Raw genomic sequence first — 17,469 nt, 5'->3', positions numbered from 1 at the left:
ATCCATCAGTGACATTCCCAAAACATAATGCCCGAACAATCCATTATATATTAGCAAAACAGAGGATAATACATCCTTCGTGCATCAGCGTCAGCAGATAATCCATGAGAGACTTTCCAGAACCATTAACAAGGATCTATGTAGGACATTCAAGCAGGAATAGGATCAAATCCATTACATTCCAGCACCAAGAGAATAATATATAGGTAATATTACAGCACCACAGATAAAAATCCATCTCCAGGAGGGTTCATGAGAGATAATCCACTGCCACAGAAGAGAATCCAGCAATAAATTCCATATACAGAGGAGACGAATCCCTGAATATCCAGCTCTGCATAGGAGGATTTATCCCTGAGATTCCAGCACCACAGAGAAGGATGCATTCCCGACATATCAGCACTACAGAAGAGCTTCCATTTCCGACATTTCTGCACTTCATCAACGATTCATGAGTGACAATCCAGAAGACGACCTAGACCTTAGATTGCTTAAATAGAGAAAAGAATGAGTCCCAAAAACTTCCAGCACCACACAGGAGGATCCATGTCTGAAATTCGAGTACCATAGAGGATATCCATCCAGGAATATAACTTGAGGGGGATGCAGTCGCATGAAGGCCTAGGAGCCTTAAGGGACTCATAAGGTGTCTTTTCCCAAGATCACGAGACCTACTGTGAGCAGCACATTATAGTTGGTGGGCCTTCAGTACCACAGAGGACGATCGATCCCTTAGATTCCAGCAGCACAGAGGATGATCCATGCCTGAAATTCTAATACCACCAAGGATGTATTCCTGGCATTCCAGGATCACAGAATAGGACACATCCCTGGCATTCCTATGTCATAGTGGAGGATCAATCCCTGGCATTCTAATGACACAGAGGAGGGTCTATCCCTGAAATTTAAGCAAAGGAGTGGAAGATCTATTCCTGAAATTCCAATACCACAAAGGAGGATCCATCTGTGTCATTCCAGTATCACAGAGTAGGATTGATCCATGGCATTCCTGTAACACAGGGAAGGATCCATACCTATATTACAGAGTAGGATCAATTCTTAGTATTTCAGAATCAGAGAGTAGGATCCATCCCTGGCATTCAGTACCACAGAGTAGGATTGATCCCTGGCATTCCTATATCAGAGTAGGATTGACCCCTGGCATTCAGTATCACAGAGTAGGACTGATCCCTGGCATTAAGTATCACAGAGTAGGACTAATCCCTGGCATTGCTATATCAGAGTAGGATTGATCCCTGTCATTCCTATATCACAGTAGGATTGATCCCTGGCATTCCTATATCAGAGTAGGACTGATCCCTGGCATTCCTGTATTAGAGTAGGATTGATCCCTGGCATTCCTATATCAGAGTAGGATTGATCCCTGGCATTCCCTTATCATGGTAGGATTGATCCCTGGCATTCCTATATCACGGTAGGATTGATCCCTGGCATTCCTATATCACGGTAGGATTGATCCCTGGCATTTCTATATCACAGTAGGATTGATCCCTGGCATTTCTATATCACAGTAGGATTGATCCCTGGCATTCCTATATCAGAGTAGGACTGATCCCTGGCATTCCTGTATCAGAGTAGGATTGATCCCTGGCATTCCTATAGCAGAGTAAGATTGATCCCTGGCAATCCTATAGCAGAGTAAGATTGATCCCTGGCATTCCTATAGCACAGAGGAGGCTCCATCCCTATATCCTTGTACCACAGAGAACCATCTCTGCCACCCCAGTACCACAGAGGATCAATCTCTGCCATCCCAGTACCACAGAGGATCCATCTCTACCATCCCAGTACCACAGAGGATCAATCTCTGCCATCCCAGTACCACAGAGGATCCACCCCTGCCATCCCAGTACCACAGAGGATCCATCTCTACCATCCCAGTACCACAGAGGATCAATCCCTGCCATCCCAGTACCACAGAGGATCCATCCCTGCCATCCCAGTACCACAGAGGATCCAGCTCTACCATCCCAGTACCATAGAGGATCCATCTCTACCATCCCAGTACCACAGAGGATCAATCTCTGCCATCCCAGTACCACAGAGGATCCACCCCTGCCATCCCAGTACCACAGAGATCCACCCCTGCCATCCCAGTACCACAGAGGATCAATCCCTGCCATCCCAGTACCACAGAGGATCCATCCCTGCCATCCCAGTACCACAGAGGATCCAGCTCTACCATCCCAGTACCACAGAGGATCCATCTCTACCATCCCAGTACCACAGAGGATCCATCCCTGCCATCCCAGTACCACAGAGGATCCATGCCTGCCATCCCAGTACCATAGAGGATCCATCTCTACCATCCCAGTACCACAGAGGATCCATCTCTACCATCCCAGTACCACAGAGGATCAATCTCTGCCATCCCAGTACCACAGAGGATCCACCCCTGCCATCCCAGTACCACAGAGGATCCATCCATGCCATCCCAGTACCACAGAGGATCCATCTCTGCCATCCCAGTACCACAGAGGATCCATCCCTGCCATCCCAGTACCACAGAGGATCCATGCCTGCCATCCCAGTACCATAGAGGATCCATCTCTACCATCCCAGTACCACAGAGGATCCATCCCTGCCATCCCAGTACCACAGAGGATCCACCCCTGCCATCCCAGTACCACAGAGGATCCACCCCTGCCATCCCAGTACCACAGAGGATCCATCTCTACCATCCCAGTACCACAGAGGATCCAGCTCTACCATCCCAGTACCACAGAGGATCCATCTCTACCATCCCAGTACCACAGAGGATCCATCCCTGCCATCCCAGTACCACAGAGGATCCATCTCTACCATCCCAGTACCACAGAGGATCCACCCCTGCCATCCCAGTACCACAGAGGATCCATCTCTACCATCCCAGTACCACAGAGGATCCATCCCTGCCATCCCAGTACCACAGAGGATCCACCCCTGCCATCCCAGTACCACAGAGGAGTTTACAGAGAAGCAGCACCTCCGGCCGCAGTCACTCCAATGTACTTTTCTTTGCCAAAAGTTTTCTCAACTCTTCCAACGTGACTCAAACAGCCAGCTAGCCCACACATGACCGCGAGAGACTGCGGCCACAGCCTGAAGGAAAGCAGCGGAGCCCGGGAAGATGACAGGACTGGGAGGACAGGCGGCTCCGAGCAGGTGAAGCGGCGGACCTGGCAGCGGACCGAGCTCATCCTCCTCCATACACCGTGTGCTGTGACAGCAGCGCTGGACTATTACTACACACTACACTATGGAGAACAACAACCTACACACTGTACACTATGGAGTACACACTACAGTACACAACACAACTAAAGTTTCATCTGCATTTGTAACTGTGCCAAACCTCCAGAGAGTTTCACAGAAAGTTTTCCCTCTCCGCTTATGTACGTTATTCGTTCCCCGCTGTCACCCAGGCTGCAGTGGGCAGGAGCCCAGCCCCCACCAGTGCCAGTCACTTACCCCCTTGTCTGCAGAAGCTCCACTGCCGCCGCCGCTACAGCAGCTCTCCCTCCAGTGCCGCTCAGCGAGAGCAGATCCGCAGCTCCTCAGCCAGCTCAGTGACGTCACGGCCTGCCCCCTCCCTGCTGCTCGGTCCAGGCACCCTTTGCGCGCTGTGGTGGCGACCAGGGGCAACCTCTCTCCCCTTGTGCTCGTACTGGGAATGCAGCCAGGGATTGCTGCTGTCACACCCCTCTCTACATGCTTTTGGCTCGCACGATAAAAAGCCCTATTTACTAATCTTGGAACAAACGACTTGAATCCAGGCGCTTCAGCAGAGGAGTCTTCATATTGTTGGTGCTGCTGAGCTTTTAGTAAAGTGTTGGGCAAAGGGTTCCTGCTCAAGTGCTGCAGTGCACATCTGTCCTGTCATGTCAGTGCCAGACACTGTATACAGACACTGTATATATATATATATATATATATATATATTTATGCTATGTGTAGTGTGTATATATACTTGTATTCACATAGAGTTCTATAATAGCAATAGTTTTAGTCCTTCAGAATTTAATAGTAAGAATAACATCAAAAATACAAGTGCTAATAGTTTATTTTTTTTAATTAAACAAATTTAAGTAAATAAAAAAAAAGAAATCTAAATCAGATGAATATTTGGTGTGATCTCCTTTATGTTCAAAGCGGCATCAATTCTTCTTTTGTATTTGAGGGAGATCGGCAGGGAGGTTGTAACTAACATATTGGAAACTAGCCACAAGATGTAGATGTAGATGTGGATGTAAGCTTGCTCAAATCCTTCCGTCTGTTTGGGCAATCCCAGAAAGACTCAATGGGGCAGACTATTAAAAATAGGCACAATAACACCAGCAACATACATACATACTGTTGTGGAGAAGTTTAAAACTGGATTTGGATTCAAAAAGATTTCCCAAGCTTTAAACATCCCAAGGAGCCCTGTGCAAGCAATCATATTGTAATGGAAGGAGTATCAGACCACTGAAAATCTACCAAGACCCGGCCGTCCCTCTAAACTTTCATCTCATACAAGAAGAAGACTGATCAGAGATGCAGCCAAGAGGCCCATGATCACGCTGGGTGAACTGCAGAGATCACAGCTGAGGTGGGAGAGTCTGTCCATAGGACAACAATCAGTCCCTGTACACTGCACATCTAGCCTTTATGGAAGAGTTATAAGAAGAAAGCCATTTCTCAAAGATATCCATAAAAAGTCTTGTTTAAAGTTTGCCACAAGCCACCTAGGAGACACACCACACACAAACATAAGGAAGAAGGTGCTCTGGTCAGATGAAACCAAAATCAAACTTTATAGCCACAATGCAAAATGATATGTTTGGCATAAAAGCAACACAGCTCATCACCCTGAACACACCATCCCCACTGTCAGACATGGTGGTGGCAGCATCATGGTTTGGGCCTGCTTTTCTTCAGCAAGGACAGGGAAGATGGTTAAAATTGATGGGAAGATGGATGGAGCCAAATACAGGACCATTCTGGAAGAAAACCTGTTGGAGTCCGCAAAAGACCTGAGACTGGGACACATATTTATCTTCCAACAAGACAATGATCCAAAACATAAAGCAAAATCTACAATGGAATGGGTCAAAAATAAATGTATCCAGGTGTTAGAATGGCTAATCCAAAGTCCAGACTTGAATCCAATCGAGAATCTGTGGAAAGAGATGAAAACTGCTGTTCACAAACGCTCTCCATCCAACCTCTCTGAGCTCAAGCTGTTTTGCAAGGAAGAATGGGCAAGAATTTCAGTCTCTCAATGTGCAAAACTGATAGAGACATACCCCAAGCGACTTGCAGCTGTAATCGCAGCTAAAGGTGGCACTACAAAGTATTAACGGAAGGGGGCCGAATCATTTTGCGCACTCAATTTTTCAGTATTTTATTTGTAAAAAAAAGTTTAAAATATCCAATAAATTTCGTTCCACTTCACAATTGTGTCCCACTTGTTGATTCTTCCCAAAAAAATAAAAAAATTATATCTTTGTGTTTGAAGCCTGAAATGTGGCAAAAGGTTGAAAAGTTCAAGGGGGCTGAATACTTTTGCAAGGCACTGTATATATATATATATGTATATATATATATATATATATATATATATATATATATAGTAAGCCGATGTCTGCTGAGGGTTATTTCAGAGTTGCGGTTACTGGGCTGGATTTTTAGGAGTGGCAGGTAGGTTGGTAGTGGGACCTGTCATTCCATCCCCCTCCACTCCACACTTTGGGGATGTTCCAGCAGCAACTCAGCTGCAGAGAGTCTGCTCATCAAGGGAGGCTTAAGAAGTCAGCTCCAGCAGCAGACTGTGGGCAGAGCTTGGCTAGAGAGCCAAAGAAAGAGGTCATATTTTTGGAGCTGTGTCCTGAATGATTCAACTGGCTTTTTGATTTCTGCTATTCTAGGTGAGGTAACCTATTCTATGTTTAGTTAGAGCCTAGCCGGGCATGTATTTATTTTTGTATTGTTTCCTTTTGTTGCTGCACTATATTTTTGAGTGAAAATAAAACTCTACCTTTGTATTGGACTAAAGAAAATGGACTTGTGTGTCTATGCCACCCCACCTAGCAACCCCAGACCCTGACAATATATACACAATATATATGAAACACCCATGTGTGATTTCTACATTAGTCAAGACTAGAGATGGGTGACCCTCTCAAGATTTCTTTTGTTTCGAGTCAAGATTAGTTTCAAGTTGGGGGCAAGACGGTGGCTCAGTGGTTAGCACTGCAGCCTTGCAGCACTTGTGTCCTGGGTTTGAATCCTGCCAGGAGCAACATCTGCAAGGTGTTTGTATGTTCTCCCCGTGTTTGCATGGATTTCCTCCCATTCTACAAAGACATACTTAAATGAGAAAAAAGAAAAATGTACATTGTGATCCCTATATGGGGAGTTTTATTTGAGGGAGTGTAATCAGATCTGGACCCTGGAGACTATAAAATATGTTTTCCTAACATGAGGTGACCAGTACTATAAACTAGCATTTCCCAAACCGTGCTCTGCAGATCGCCAAGTGCTCCGCGAACCATCTACAGGTGCTCCGCGATATGGCGATAATAAACGGTTAACAATAAAAAATGGATAAATGTGAAGGGTTTCAAAATTAAAATACTGGTTCACATGCATTCCTAATATTCTACCGATGCGGCACTATGGTCTGTTCGGCGCATATACGATGCTGGCAGATTAACGCTTCACTGTTTGACAGCACTTCCAATGTGGTCTCAGACCGCCCTTTCCAGCTTAATATGCCGTCTCGTATATTCGCCGAGCAAACTGTATCTATGGACGGAAGTGCTTTAGTTATCTTTCATGTTCGTATTGTGTGGTCACTCACTCCTTGCTGTGTCAGTTTAGTTCATGCAGTATTTGCAGTTATTCGCCACGTGTTATTCGGAAAACATTCCTAATTTGGTTGTTCAACAATGGATCGCTTGGATGAAGACTGGATCCTTCAGAGAAGCAGTTAGTACCACTGACACAGACCTTCCAGTAGGAGCAGCAGCTTCAACAGCAAACAGGTATGTTCAAATATTATGTTAAAAAGTTAAAATATGTATGCTGCGATTATTCGATTGCAGTTATCCCAAATTCAACCAGATATTGCTAAACTGTGCAACTCAAAGCAGCCTCATTCTTCACATTAAAATGAAGACATTAAAGGGGCTCTATCATTGGGAAAAGTCATTTTTAACTAATCACATCATTGCATAGCCTTTAGAAAGGCTGTTCCACACCTACATTTAGTATGTAGATTGCCACAGTGGTTTCTGAATAAGTCCGTTTTTATTCATATGCTAATGAGCTTCCAGCCAGCACAGGAAGTTCCCAGCAGCACTCATCTCTGCTATTATCTTCTATGTGTGTGCAAACAGGAAGCTGAGTCATCACTATCATAAGTAACCTGTTCCATAGGAAACAATAGCAAAAGGGTGCACGATGCATCGTGCACCAGTCTAATTAGCATATGCATAAAAATGGACTTATTCAAAAACCACTGAGGCAATTTACATACTAAAGGTAGGTGTGCAATAGCCTTTCTAAAGGCTATGCAAGGATGTGATTAGCTAAAAATGACCTCCCAATTATAGAGCCCCTTTAAGATTTTTAAGATTTAAGAAATAAGATTATGTTTTCAGGATATTTGTGTTTCATTATATGTAGTATTATAGTATGTAGTAGTATAAAGATAATAGAAAATGTAATATCTAATATCAATTCATTAGAAATCCCTCCCCCCATCGTTTATATCACTCGTTATATTTGGCACCTACCGTGTTTCCCCGAAAATAGGTCATCCCCCAAAAATAAGGCATCCCCCAAAAACTATTACAGCCAGCTGAACTCTGTGCGCGATGTTCTATGTGCACAGGAAAGCCGGTTGCTGCCTCTGCTATGATAACGTAGGTTGTATCCACTGTCCCTGCTGCTGTAGGATGAGCTGGGAGATGCCCGCTGTGCATATGCTGCGGGGAGTCGGCTCTCATCTCACAGCAGCCAGAACAGTGGTATCACAGCAGAGGCAGCAGCCGGCTTTCCTGTGCACATGGAACACAGTGCACAGCATTCAGCCGACTGCAATGCCCACAAAGTGAGGCTCTCCGGCGCAACTGCTGGAAATCTCATTAAGCCCCACCCACCACTTCTGCTGCTGCAATCAACAGCAGCACCAGCGCTGCTATGAAGATGGGTAAGGTAAGTAGAATACCCCCTAACCTCCTGCATGTCTTATGGAGCGGGTTGTCCCCCGCTCCATAAGACATCCCCCCGAAAATAAGACATGTCCTATATTTAGGACGAGAATATAAGACACTGTCTTATTTAGGGGGAAACACGGTATGTAGGTTTTAGGCAAAATATGTTAAGTGCTCCCTACAGAATTTCTGTCCTGAATGCTGCTCCTCGACTCAAAATGTTTGGGAAACGCTGCTATAAACTATACATTATAGTTTAGTAGCTTGGTACAGATTTTGCATCGGGGCCCAGAAGCTTCATTTGGCCAGAAATGAATGAGTGGTGTAGATTCCAGGTATAACTCACACCAGTTTTCTGATGTGAGTTATAGTAAATTTATCGAGGCAAGCCATTCACATCCCAACCCACCTTGGTTTCTGCCCCACTTGTAAAAAGAGGAGAGCGGGGTGCAAAGTCCACATTTTTGGCATGAAAAAAGACTGTGCACCAACACACGCCACAAGTGCTCCCATGTATGTTTGTTTTCAGACTTAGGCCCGATTCACATCTGTCTTTGGTATTCCATCAGGGAGTCCTCTTGGGGACCCACGAACGGAATATGGAATGCAATAAAAAGCAGTGAGCAATGAAACCACACGGACCCCATAGACTATAGTGGGCTCCGTGTGGTTTCCATGCGGAGTCCGCACGAATCATGTGGAGAGAAAAGTACTGATTGAAGTAGTGACTAAAAATATACAATTCCTACAGTGGCATAACTAGGAATGGCGGGGCCCCATGGCGAACTTTTGACTTGCCCCCCCCCCAACCAACACGGATGCCGAAGACCTCGACTGACCCCCCACACATTCTTGCGTGCTCTATTATGCCCCATAGTGGCCCCTGCACACCGTATTATATCCCACAGTGGCCCCTGCACACAGTATTATGCTCCACAGTGGCCCCTGCACACAGTATTATATCCCACAGTGGCCCCTGCAAACAGTATTATGTCTTATAGTGGCCCCAGTACACAGTATTATGCCCCATAGTGACCCCTGCACACAGTATTATGCCCCATAGTGGCCCCAGTACACTGTGTTATGCCCCATAGTGGCTCCTGCACACAGTATTATGCCCCACTGTGGACACCCATAATAATTGGAGACCGAGGGGAGATATAAACATAAAAAAACACTGTCACTTACCTATCCCCGGCTCCACTGCAGACCTCGGTGGTGTCGGCCATCTTCAATGATGTAGTGACATCACATTACCCGGGATGCAGGTCCCGGTCAAAGCCTGTCTGGAGCGCGGAGAGATAAGTAACTGTGTTTTTTTATGTTTCCTTACCTCTCCCGGGCCTCCAATCATTATACTCGGGGGGTCTGAAAAGACCCCCAAGTATAATAAGAGTGTTTGTGGGGCCTGTGGCGGCACTTACCAATCCCGGCCCCTGCCAGGATCAGTAAGTAAATAGGGCCAGTTACCAGCTGGAGTAACTCCAGCCGGTAACGGCCTATTAAAAAAAGACAAAAATCTCAGAGGTAGCGGCAGCCGCTACCCCTGCTGCATCGGTAGTTACACCACTGAATGCCTACATTGGGTGTGTTCAAAGTCTGGCCCAGCAGCCAATAGTGGCCCGTGTTAAAAAAAACCAAAAAACTCATAGGTAGCGGTTGTCGCCGGGCCCTTAATGTCCTGGGCCCTGTGGCAGCTGCTACCCCTGCTACCCCGGTAGTTACGCCACTGAATGCCTACATCAGGTGTGTTCAAAGTCTGGTCCAGCAGCCAATAGTGGCCTTGTTCAAACTTCCACCGGCCCACAGCATCTGTCATAAAATCTACAATATACGGCCCTCCAGCATTATCGACCACAGCAGGCTCATATTGGCCCACCAGTGTACCAGTGAATTCCCCTGTGTGCCCGAGCCTTCAGGGGGCCCCATGCAATGCACATTACGTCATTGCAATGCGATGTGCATCTCACAAGGCCCATAGAAGGTTGAAGTGTGAAGAAGAGGTGCCAAGTGGGATCGGTAAGTGATTTCAGTCGGGTTCTCCCTGGTTCTGCCGACCTGGTTTAGTTGTTAAAACGGGTTCAGCAGAACCAGGTAGAAGTGGCGATTCAGACTTGGTTCTGGTATTGGTATTGCAGGAAACTAATCCTCAACTTGTACAAGCTATGTACCAATACCTGTCTGCCCTCCGGCACCTCCTGCTGCTTCCTGCTCCAGATACACATGACGTCACAATGGTGTACTCAGAGCAGGGAGACAGAGCAGTTCTGGGAAGCAGACAGAAAAGTAATGACACAATACTGCTATAGGGGTGACCAGTGAAGGGGCCACTGTATAGCCCATACAGTGGCTCCTTCACTATCCCCCCCCCCCCCACATACAGTGGCCATTTCACTTGTCCCCTCCAATAATTTTGTCCGTTTCACTAGTCCCCTATACTGTATGGGAGCCTGTGATAGGGCCATTATATTGTGTGGGGTCAGTTATGGGGGCTAATTTTTGAGCTGTACCTGCACTATCTACTGCAATCAAGATCTCAGTATCACCCTATACATTTGTGCAGGCAAGTTATTTGTTTAGTCTTCTGAGGTGAATACATTCTAAAATCTCAGTGAATTGATTTTGGTCTTCAAATATAAAAGGCAGAGTAATTTTGATAAATACGTATTTAGATTTATTTGTTCTGTGTCCGTGTTCTGTTTGAAGAAATGAAAAATATGCCATTTGCAATAAAAATTTCATTTAATAGTTCAATTGCATTTAATGTAATTGGATAAAAGAAGGCTGAATGGTACTTACCACACATTTTCACCTCATTAAATCTGGCCCTCGTTGCAAAAAGTTTGGACACCCCTGGTCTACATAATACTGCCATGCCAGGTATTAAAGGGGTTCTGTCAGTAATAGAAACTACAATAAGCAAACTGAATACGCATTTCAGAGTACAGTATATACTCGAGTATAAGCTGAATTTTTCAGCACAGTTTTTGTTATACTCAAGTCATGCAAAAAAGAAAAAAAAAATATATTTTTTTTTGGGGGGGAGGGGTGTCTATGACCAGCCATAATAGTAATGTACAGAATCTTCCATAAAATAGTAAAAAAAAAAAAAAAGCTTTCAAAAAATATAATAAAATAATAAACTAAATAAAAGTTCTAAATCCCTCCTTTCCCCAGAATACATATAAAAGTAGAAAATGACTGCGAAACACATACACATTAGGTATCCCTGTGTCTGAGAGTGCCCGGTCTACTAAATATAGGGTATCTGCAGTATCTGCAGTGCTTGTGTTCCGTCGCGTCGGGATGGGGTGAATAGGAGCACTGCAGATACCCTATATTCAGCCAGGTTGAATTCCAAGTGGGGAAAAAAAATCCCAGTCCACAAGCTCAGGGAAGGGGCAGAAGACAACCAAAACACCCCTCCCCTTTCCCAGCACCCAGCCACTACTGCACCCAAAAACTCCGACCATTTTAATTTTTGAAATTTTCCAGTAGCTGCAGCATTCCCCCCGTCGGCTTATACACGAGTCAATAAGTTTTCCCAGTGTTTGTGGTAAAATTAGGGGCCTCGGCTTATATTCGGGTCGGCTTATGCTCGAGTATATACAGTAACTTTGTAAAGTACTGTTATTACTAAAAATGTATATTTTTCAGAAATATCCAAATTATTTGCATGTAATAGCATCCCCTGGTGTTAACCCCTTCCCCCCGGTGACATTATTTTCATTTTTGACTCCCTGCCTTCCAAACCCTATAACTTTTTTATTTTTCCATTCACAAAGCCATATGAGGGCTTAATGTTTGTGGAACAAATTGTTCTTCATAATGGTACCATTTATTATTCTGTACCATGTATTGGGAAGCAGGAAAAAAAGATCATTTCTTATGGGCTTTGTTTTTACAGCCTTCACTCTGCAGCCAAAATGACATATCATCTGTATTCTATGTTTTGGTACAATTTGGGGGATACCAAATTTATATAATTTTATTTACATTTTAACCCCTTAACAAAAATTAAAAAAAATAAAAATTTTAAAGTCGTCATATACTGACAGCCGTCACATTTTTATATTTTCGTATATCATCATACATGTGTAAGGTGTCTTTTTTTGCAGGGCTAGGAGTAATTTTCTGTTATACCATTTTGGTGAATGTCTATTGCTTTAATCACTTTTTATTAGAATTTTTATCAGAGGTGAAACAGCGAAAAATGGTGGTTTGGTACTTTTTTGATACCGCACATGTGTTTTCAGACACAGGGATACCTAATTTTTTGGTGTTTCACAGTAATTTTTTCTTATTTTTTATGTAGATTGTGAGCCCCATTAAGGGATCACAATGTACTTTTTTTTCCTTTCCTATCAGTATGTTTTTTATAGAATGGGAGGAAATCCATGCAAACACGGGGAGAACATACAAACTCCTTGCAGATGTTGGTCCTCGCGGGATTCGAATTCCAGGACTCCAAGCACTGCAAGACTGCAGTGCTAACCACTGGGCCACCATGTTGCCCCTAGTAATATTTTCGTTTATATGTATTCTAGGGAAAGGGGGTGACTTAAACTTTTAGTTGTTTTTTTTTTTTTGCTTATTTTTTTAAACTTTTTTTTATTAGTACCCCTAGGGGTCTTGAACTTGCAATTGTTTGAAGCAGACTGAAAAACACTGCAGAGAGCATATCAGTAATAGTGAATGGTTCTTGGTTATACAGTGTAAGGCTATTCTGATGTGGTACCTAGAAAACATGGTGCGTGAATGATAGGATCCCTTTAAGCTACAGGCGTCGCAGTACTGCAGTACCCCTCTCAAGAGCTCAGAAGTCCTTCCAAAAAATGACTTGATTGATTTTCATATGAACATGCTTATTTCTAGGATTAACCTATCCATTCTTGGGTCTCATCTGAGATCTTTATTAATTCTAATGTTTTTTTACCTAAAGCTGCCAAAAGTCGCCATAGTCGTATGATTTCCTGACTTGTCTGTGCTGATGCAACTCTGCTTCTGTTGTGGAAAGTCTTACAGAGAGTTTATTTTGGCAGAAGAAGAAAAAACAGCTATTAGTGGATATTCTGTCACTGGAGTCTTGGGCTCAGTCACACTAGCATATCCCGTCATATTTAGCACTTGCTGGTAACCTTAGTTTGAAATTCAAGGTTCCCTTTAGATAACATATGACTATTTTTATGGCATTCCAGGCAGTCTGACTTAGCTTGGACACTGTTTTATAGGAGATTGCTACTGCAGCTGCAATATCAGGCCTTTAATAAATTGTAATGCCAATATTCCTACTGCAATTTTCCTACTGCCTTCCTGCACTGATCTTTACTTGGTATCCCTGTACGTTGGCTGTTTATCCCCTATAAGTAGATGGTTCCTATGAAAGATTTTACTAGTTTTGCATCCTGCAGGTCAAATATTTCAATAATTTCTTGAACCTTGTGGCTTTGATAAATTGACGCCTTCCTCTCCCTTTGAATCTAAATGCTGAAGTAAAGATTTTTTTCCAAAATTTTTAGTTTTAAGATTCTCGTTTTATAGTTTGTAGTACTTCTGTTATATCCCCTATTTGCACGTAAAAAACTACAACACTAACCACATAAATGAGAAAAAATCCATCTACCCATGTATCAGTCTCCTTGTGTATAGGCAGAGATCTCTTACTCCTTTCAAAGCTTTCATCTGTAAGCACTTCATTTATTCTGACATTTCATGCTCTTGCAGCCTCTTTAAGAACATATATACCTTTCTGAAGTTTGCATACTAAGTCTATTCTTTCTTCAATCCTGATGGTTGTTCCATGTAAATGATCTCGGTTAATTCACCATACAGAAATGCTGTTTTATCATCAAAGTGTTTCACTTGTATATTCCTTGTGGCTGCTACTGTGAGAGGCTCTGGTGTTAATTTGTTTAGCTACTGGAGCAAATGTGTCTTCATTGTCCTCTCCATATTTTTGTGAGTATTCCTTGGCAATGAAAGTCTTGCTTTATATTATTCCACTGTGCCATCTGTATTGTATTTAAAGGGGTTTTCTGAATATTTTTTTTTTTTTTTTTTTTTTACAGCTAGACAAAAATAGCGCTGAAATAATTTATTTGCAGAATTGTTTGAGCAACACAGTCTCGGTTGTAATCACTTCCATCTGGGTCCTGATCATGTGCCGCTCACTGTGTACATGACTTCAGTTGTTAGCCAAACCCACCATGAATTTGATGTTGATGAAGCCAGTTTGTCTGAACTTTATTGACTGCCAGATTAGCCAGAAAGAGGTGGGAGACTGGTCTTGATCATCAGACAGGCCTGCTTCTTCCTCACATATCTAGATAAGATAAGATAATCCATTAATAGTCCCACCATTGGGAAATTCATTATTCAGATGATCACATCAGTGATTAGAGACAGTAAAAGCAAGGTCAAGCAAACAAATATATAGTTTTTCTTACTATTCAAGCCTATCCCCTGTTTCCATTGGACTGAAGTTATTCCATGAGTGAGGGAAGGATTTTATAGACACTGAGGGGCTGACAGCATGGTATATACATAGGGAGAGTGAAAAAGATGAGCAACATGCAGTAGAGGGAAAATGCTTTATCGTCAGCAGCCACAAAAACTGGAAAACTGTACACATTTTTTAAACAATGTGTGATGTATTTAAAAATGCACGGGATTTCTAAAAGCACATGTATAAAAAAACACACGGAGTTTTCGATAAAAACATGTTTTTTGAGAAAAACGCATCATGTGAACAAAGCCTTAATGGAAAGTGTTGTATCATGGAATCACATTGTGTAATTGTCCTTTGCAGACATTCTCAGTCAATATACAGTATATATACAGATACATATGCATATGCTTTTATACACTTACATTAGTATTCGGGTGGCTCGGCTTCCAGATTTGTTTTGGGTTGAAGAAGTTTTGTATGAACCACAGCTTAAATTGACTCTCTAAGGCAAACACAGCCAAAGTTATGTCAAAATGAAAGTGACATGTATGTCTATGGAAACTGATGGTATACAGTAGATACAAACTCCAAGTTTATCCATACAGTCTGCTGACTTTCACATTCGCATTGTGAGAAGGTGACAGGAAGGGTGCTGGAAAGTCGTTATCTCCCCCAGGTTCCTCAGCTATGTAGGGTGATCATCCAAGGAAGCTGAATCAGACAAGCCTTAGGGACCCTTCACACGGAGTATATGCTCACTGATTCTGAACGTGTAACACGTTCCGAATCAGCGGAGTTACAACAGATCTCATTGCTTTCTATGGGAGCCGGCATACGTGCGCTCCCCATAGAAATGAATGGCTACTTTTTTCCCTATTGCTTTCAATGTGATAAGCGCACAGCAAAGCAAAGCAAATCTTTGTGGATATCTGATAGTCTGGTGAGAAAAGCGCTGAGTTTTTTTGTCCTTTATAATCTATGGGGTCCACTTTTTTAAGTGGATTAGGTTTACATTGGGGGGGTCTCCACGCGGACCCTCTGAACGGAAACCTGAGTGCAGATGTGAACCTAGCCCTAGTTAGAGCTTAGCTGAGCAAGTTTTTGTTGTATTTTTGCCTGAAGTTAAGGCTGTATTTATTTATTTGTTTATTTTTTCAAAATAAGGACACAGTGGCAACAGCTAGAGATGAGCGAACAGTGTTCTATCGAACACATGTTCGATCGGATATCAGGCCGTTCGATGTGTTCGATTCGAATCGAACATCACGTGGCAAACTCCAAAAAAATTTGATTCCCCTCCCACCTTCCCTGGCGCTTTTTTTGCACCAATAACAGCGCAGGGGAGGTGGGACAGGAACTATGACACCGGAGGCATTGAAAAAAATCGGAAAAAAGTCATTGGCTGCCGAAATCAGGTGACCTCCATTTTAGACGAATAGTGGATTTCAGATCCGGGTCATATGAGAATGTGAACTTTGTGACTATGAGACAGGGATAGCTGTACAGGCAGGGATAGCTAGGGATAACCTTTATTTAGGTAGGAATGTTATTAAAAATAACTTTTTGGGGCTCTATCGGGTGTGTAATTGTGATTTTTGTGAGATAAACTTTTTCCCATAGGAATGCATTGGACAGCGCTGATTGGCCAGAGTTCATAATTCGGCCAATCAGCGCTGGCTCTGCTGGAGGAGGCGGAGTCTAAGATCACGCCACACCAGTCTCCATTCTGGTCCGACCTTAGACTCCGCCTCCTCCAGCAGAGCGAGAGTCCACAGCAGTCTCCATTGTGTTCCGATATCAGATGTAGCAGTGTTGACAGCATCAGCACGGCTACATCTCCGAGGGTGCACTTGAATCCTTTTGCACCCTCGGCTCTGCTACATCAGAGGGTACAGAAGGATTCAAGTGCACCCTCGGCTCCGCTACACCACCGGAGCGCACAGCCAACTCTGCTCAACCTCCGGCATAGCAGAGCTGGCCGTGCACTGAACTCTCGGCTACGCCACCGGCGTAATTGAGAGTTCAACCTCCGGCATAGTAGAGCTGGCTGTGCACTGAACTCTCAGCTACGCCACCGGCGTAGTTGAGCTCAGCACACACATTCAGCTCTGCTTCATCACGCCAATAGAATGCATTGGCCAGTGCTGATAGGCCAGTTTACAGAATTCGGCCAATCAACGCTGGCTCTGTCGGAGGAGGCGGAGTCTAAGGTCGGACCTGAATGGAGACTGGTGTGGAGCGATCTTAGACTCCACCTCCTCCGGCAGAGCCAGCGCTGATTGGCCGAATTCTGTAAACTGGCCAATCAGCGCTGGCCAATGCATTCCTATTGGAAAAAGTTAGCTTGCGAAAATTGCAAGCTGACAGGGATTTCCATGTAATAAAGTGACTTATATGCCCCCAGGCATGCTTCCCCTGCTGTCCCAGTGTCATTCCAGGGTGTTGGCATCATTTCCTGGGGTGTCATAGTGGACTTGGTGACCCTCCAGAGACGGATTTGGGTTTCCCCCTTAACGAGTATATGTTCCCCATAGACTATAATGGGGTTCGAAACCCGTTCAAACAGTCGAACAGTGAGCGACTGTTCGAATCGGATTTCGAACTTCGAACATTTTGGTGTTCACTCATCTCTAGCAACAGCCTTTCTTTACCAGATCAGGAGCTGAACTTCATGCTGAATGAGAAGCTGACGATGGATGCTTAGTGACGCTTTGGTCTCTCAGAGGACTGCAGGAGAGAGTGCTAACAAGCTTCTTTGCAAAAGATAATATCCATAGATGACATGTTGGCGTATCTCAAGGTGTTTGACAGAGTTACTGA

General features: G+C 43.9%; 1 protein-coding gene across 2 annotated transcripts in view; it reads right to left on the bottom strand.

The window, feature by feature from the left end:
• Nucleotides 1-3,548, bottom strand: part of GULP1 (GULP PTB domain containing engulfment adaptor 1) — a 421,329-nt gene extending 417,781 nt beyond the window's left edge. For both annotated transcript variants that reach the window (XM_075284853.1, XM_075284855.1), the window contains exon 1: nt 3,472-3,548. The gene's annotated coding sequence lies outside the window, so the exon portion shown is untranslated. The remainder of the gene's footprint in view (nt 1-3,471) is intronic.
• Nucleotides 3,549-17,469: the final 13,921 nt, after the last annotated feature.

The sequence above is a fragment of the Leptodactylus fuscus genome, chromosome 8 (genome assembly GCF_031893055.1).
Source record: "Leptodactylus fuscus isolate aLepFus1 chromosome 8, aLepFus1.hap2, whole genome shotgun sequence".
NCBI lineage: Eukaryota > Metazoa > Chordata > Amphibia > Anura > Leptodactylidae > Leptodactylus > Leptodactylus fuscus.
This window is presented reverse-complemented; position numbering and strand designations above follow the sequence as displayed.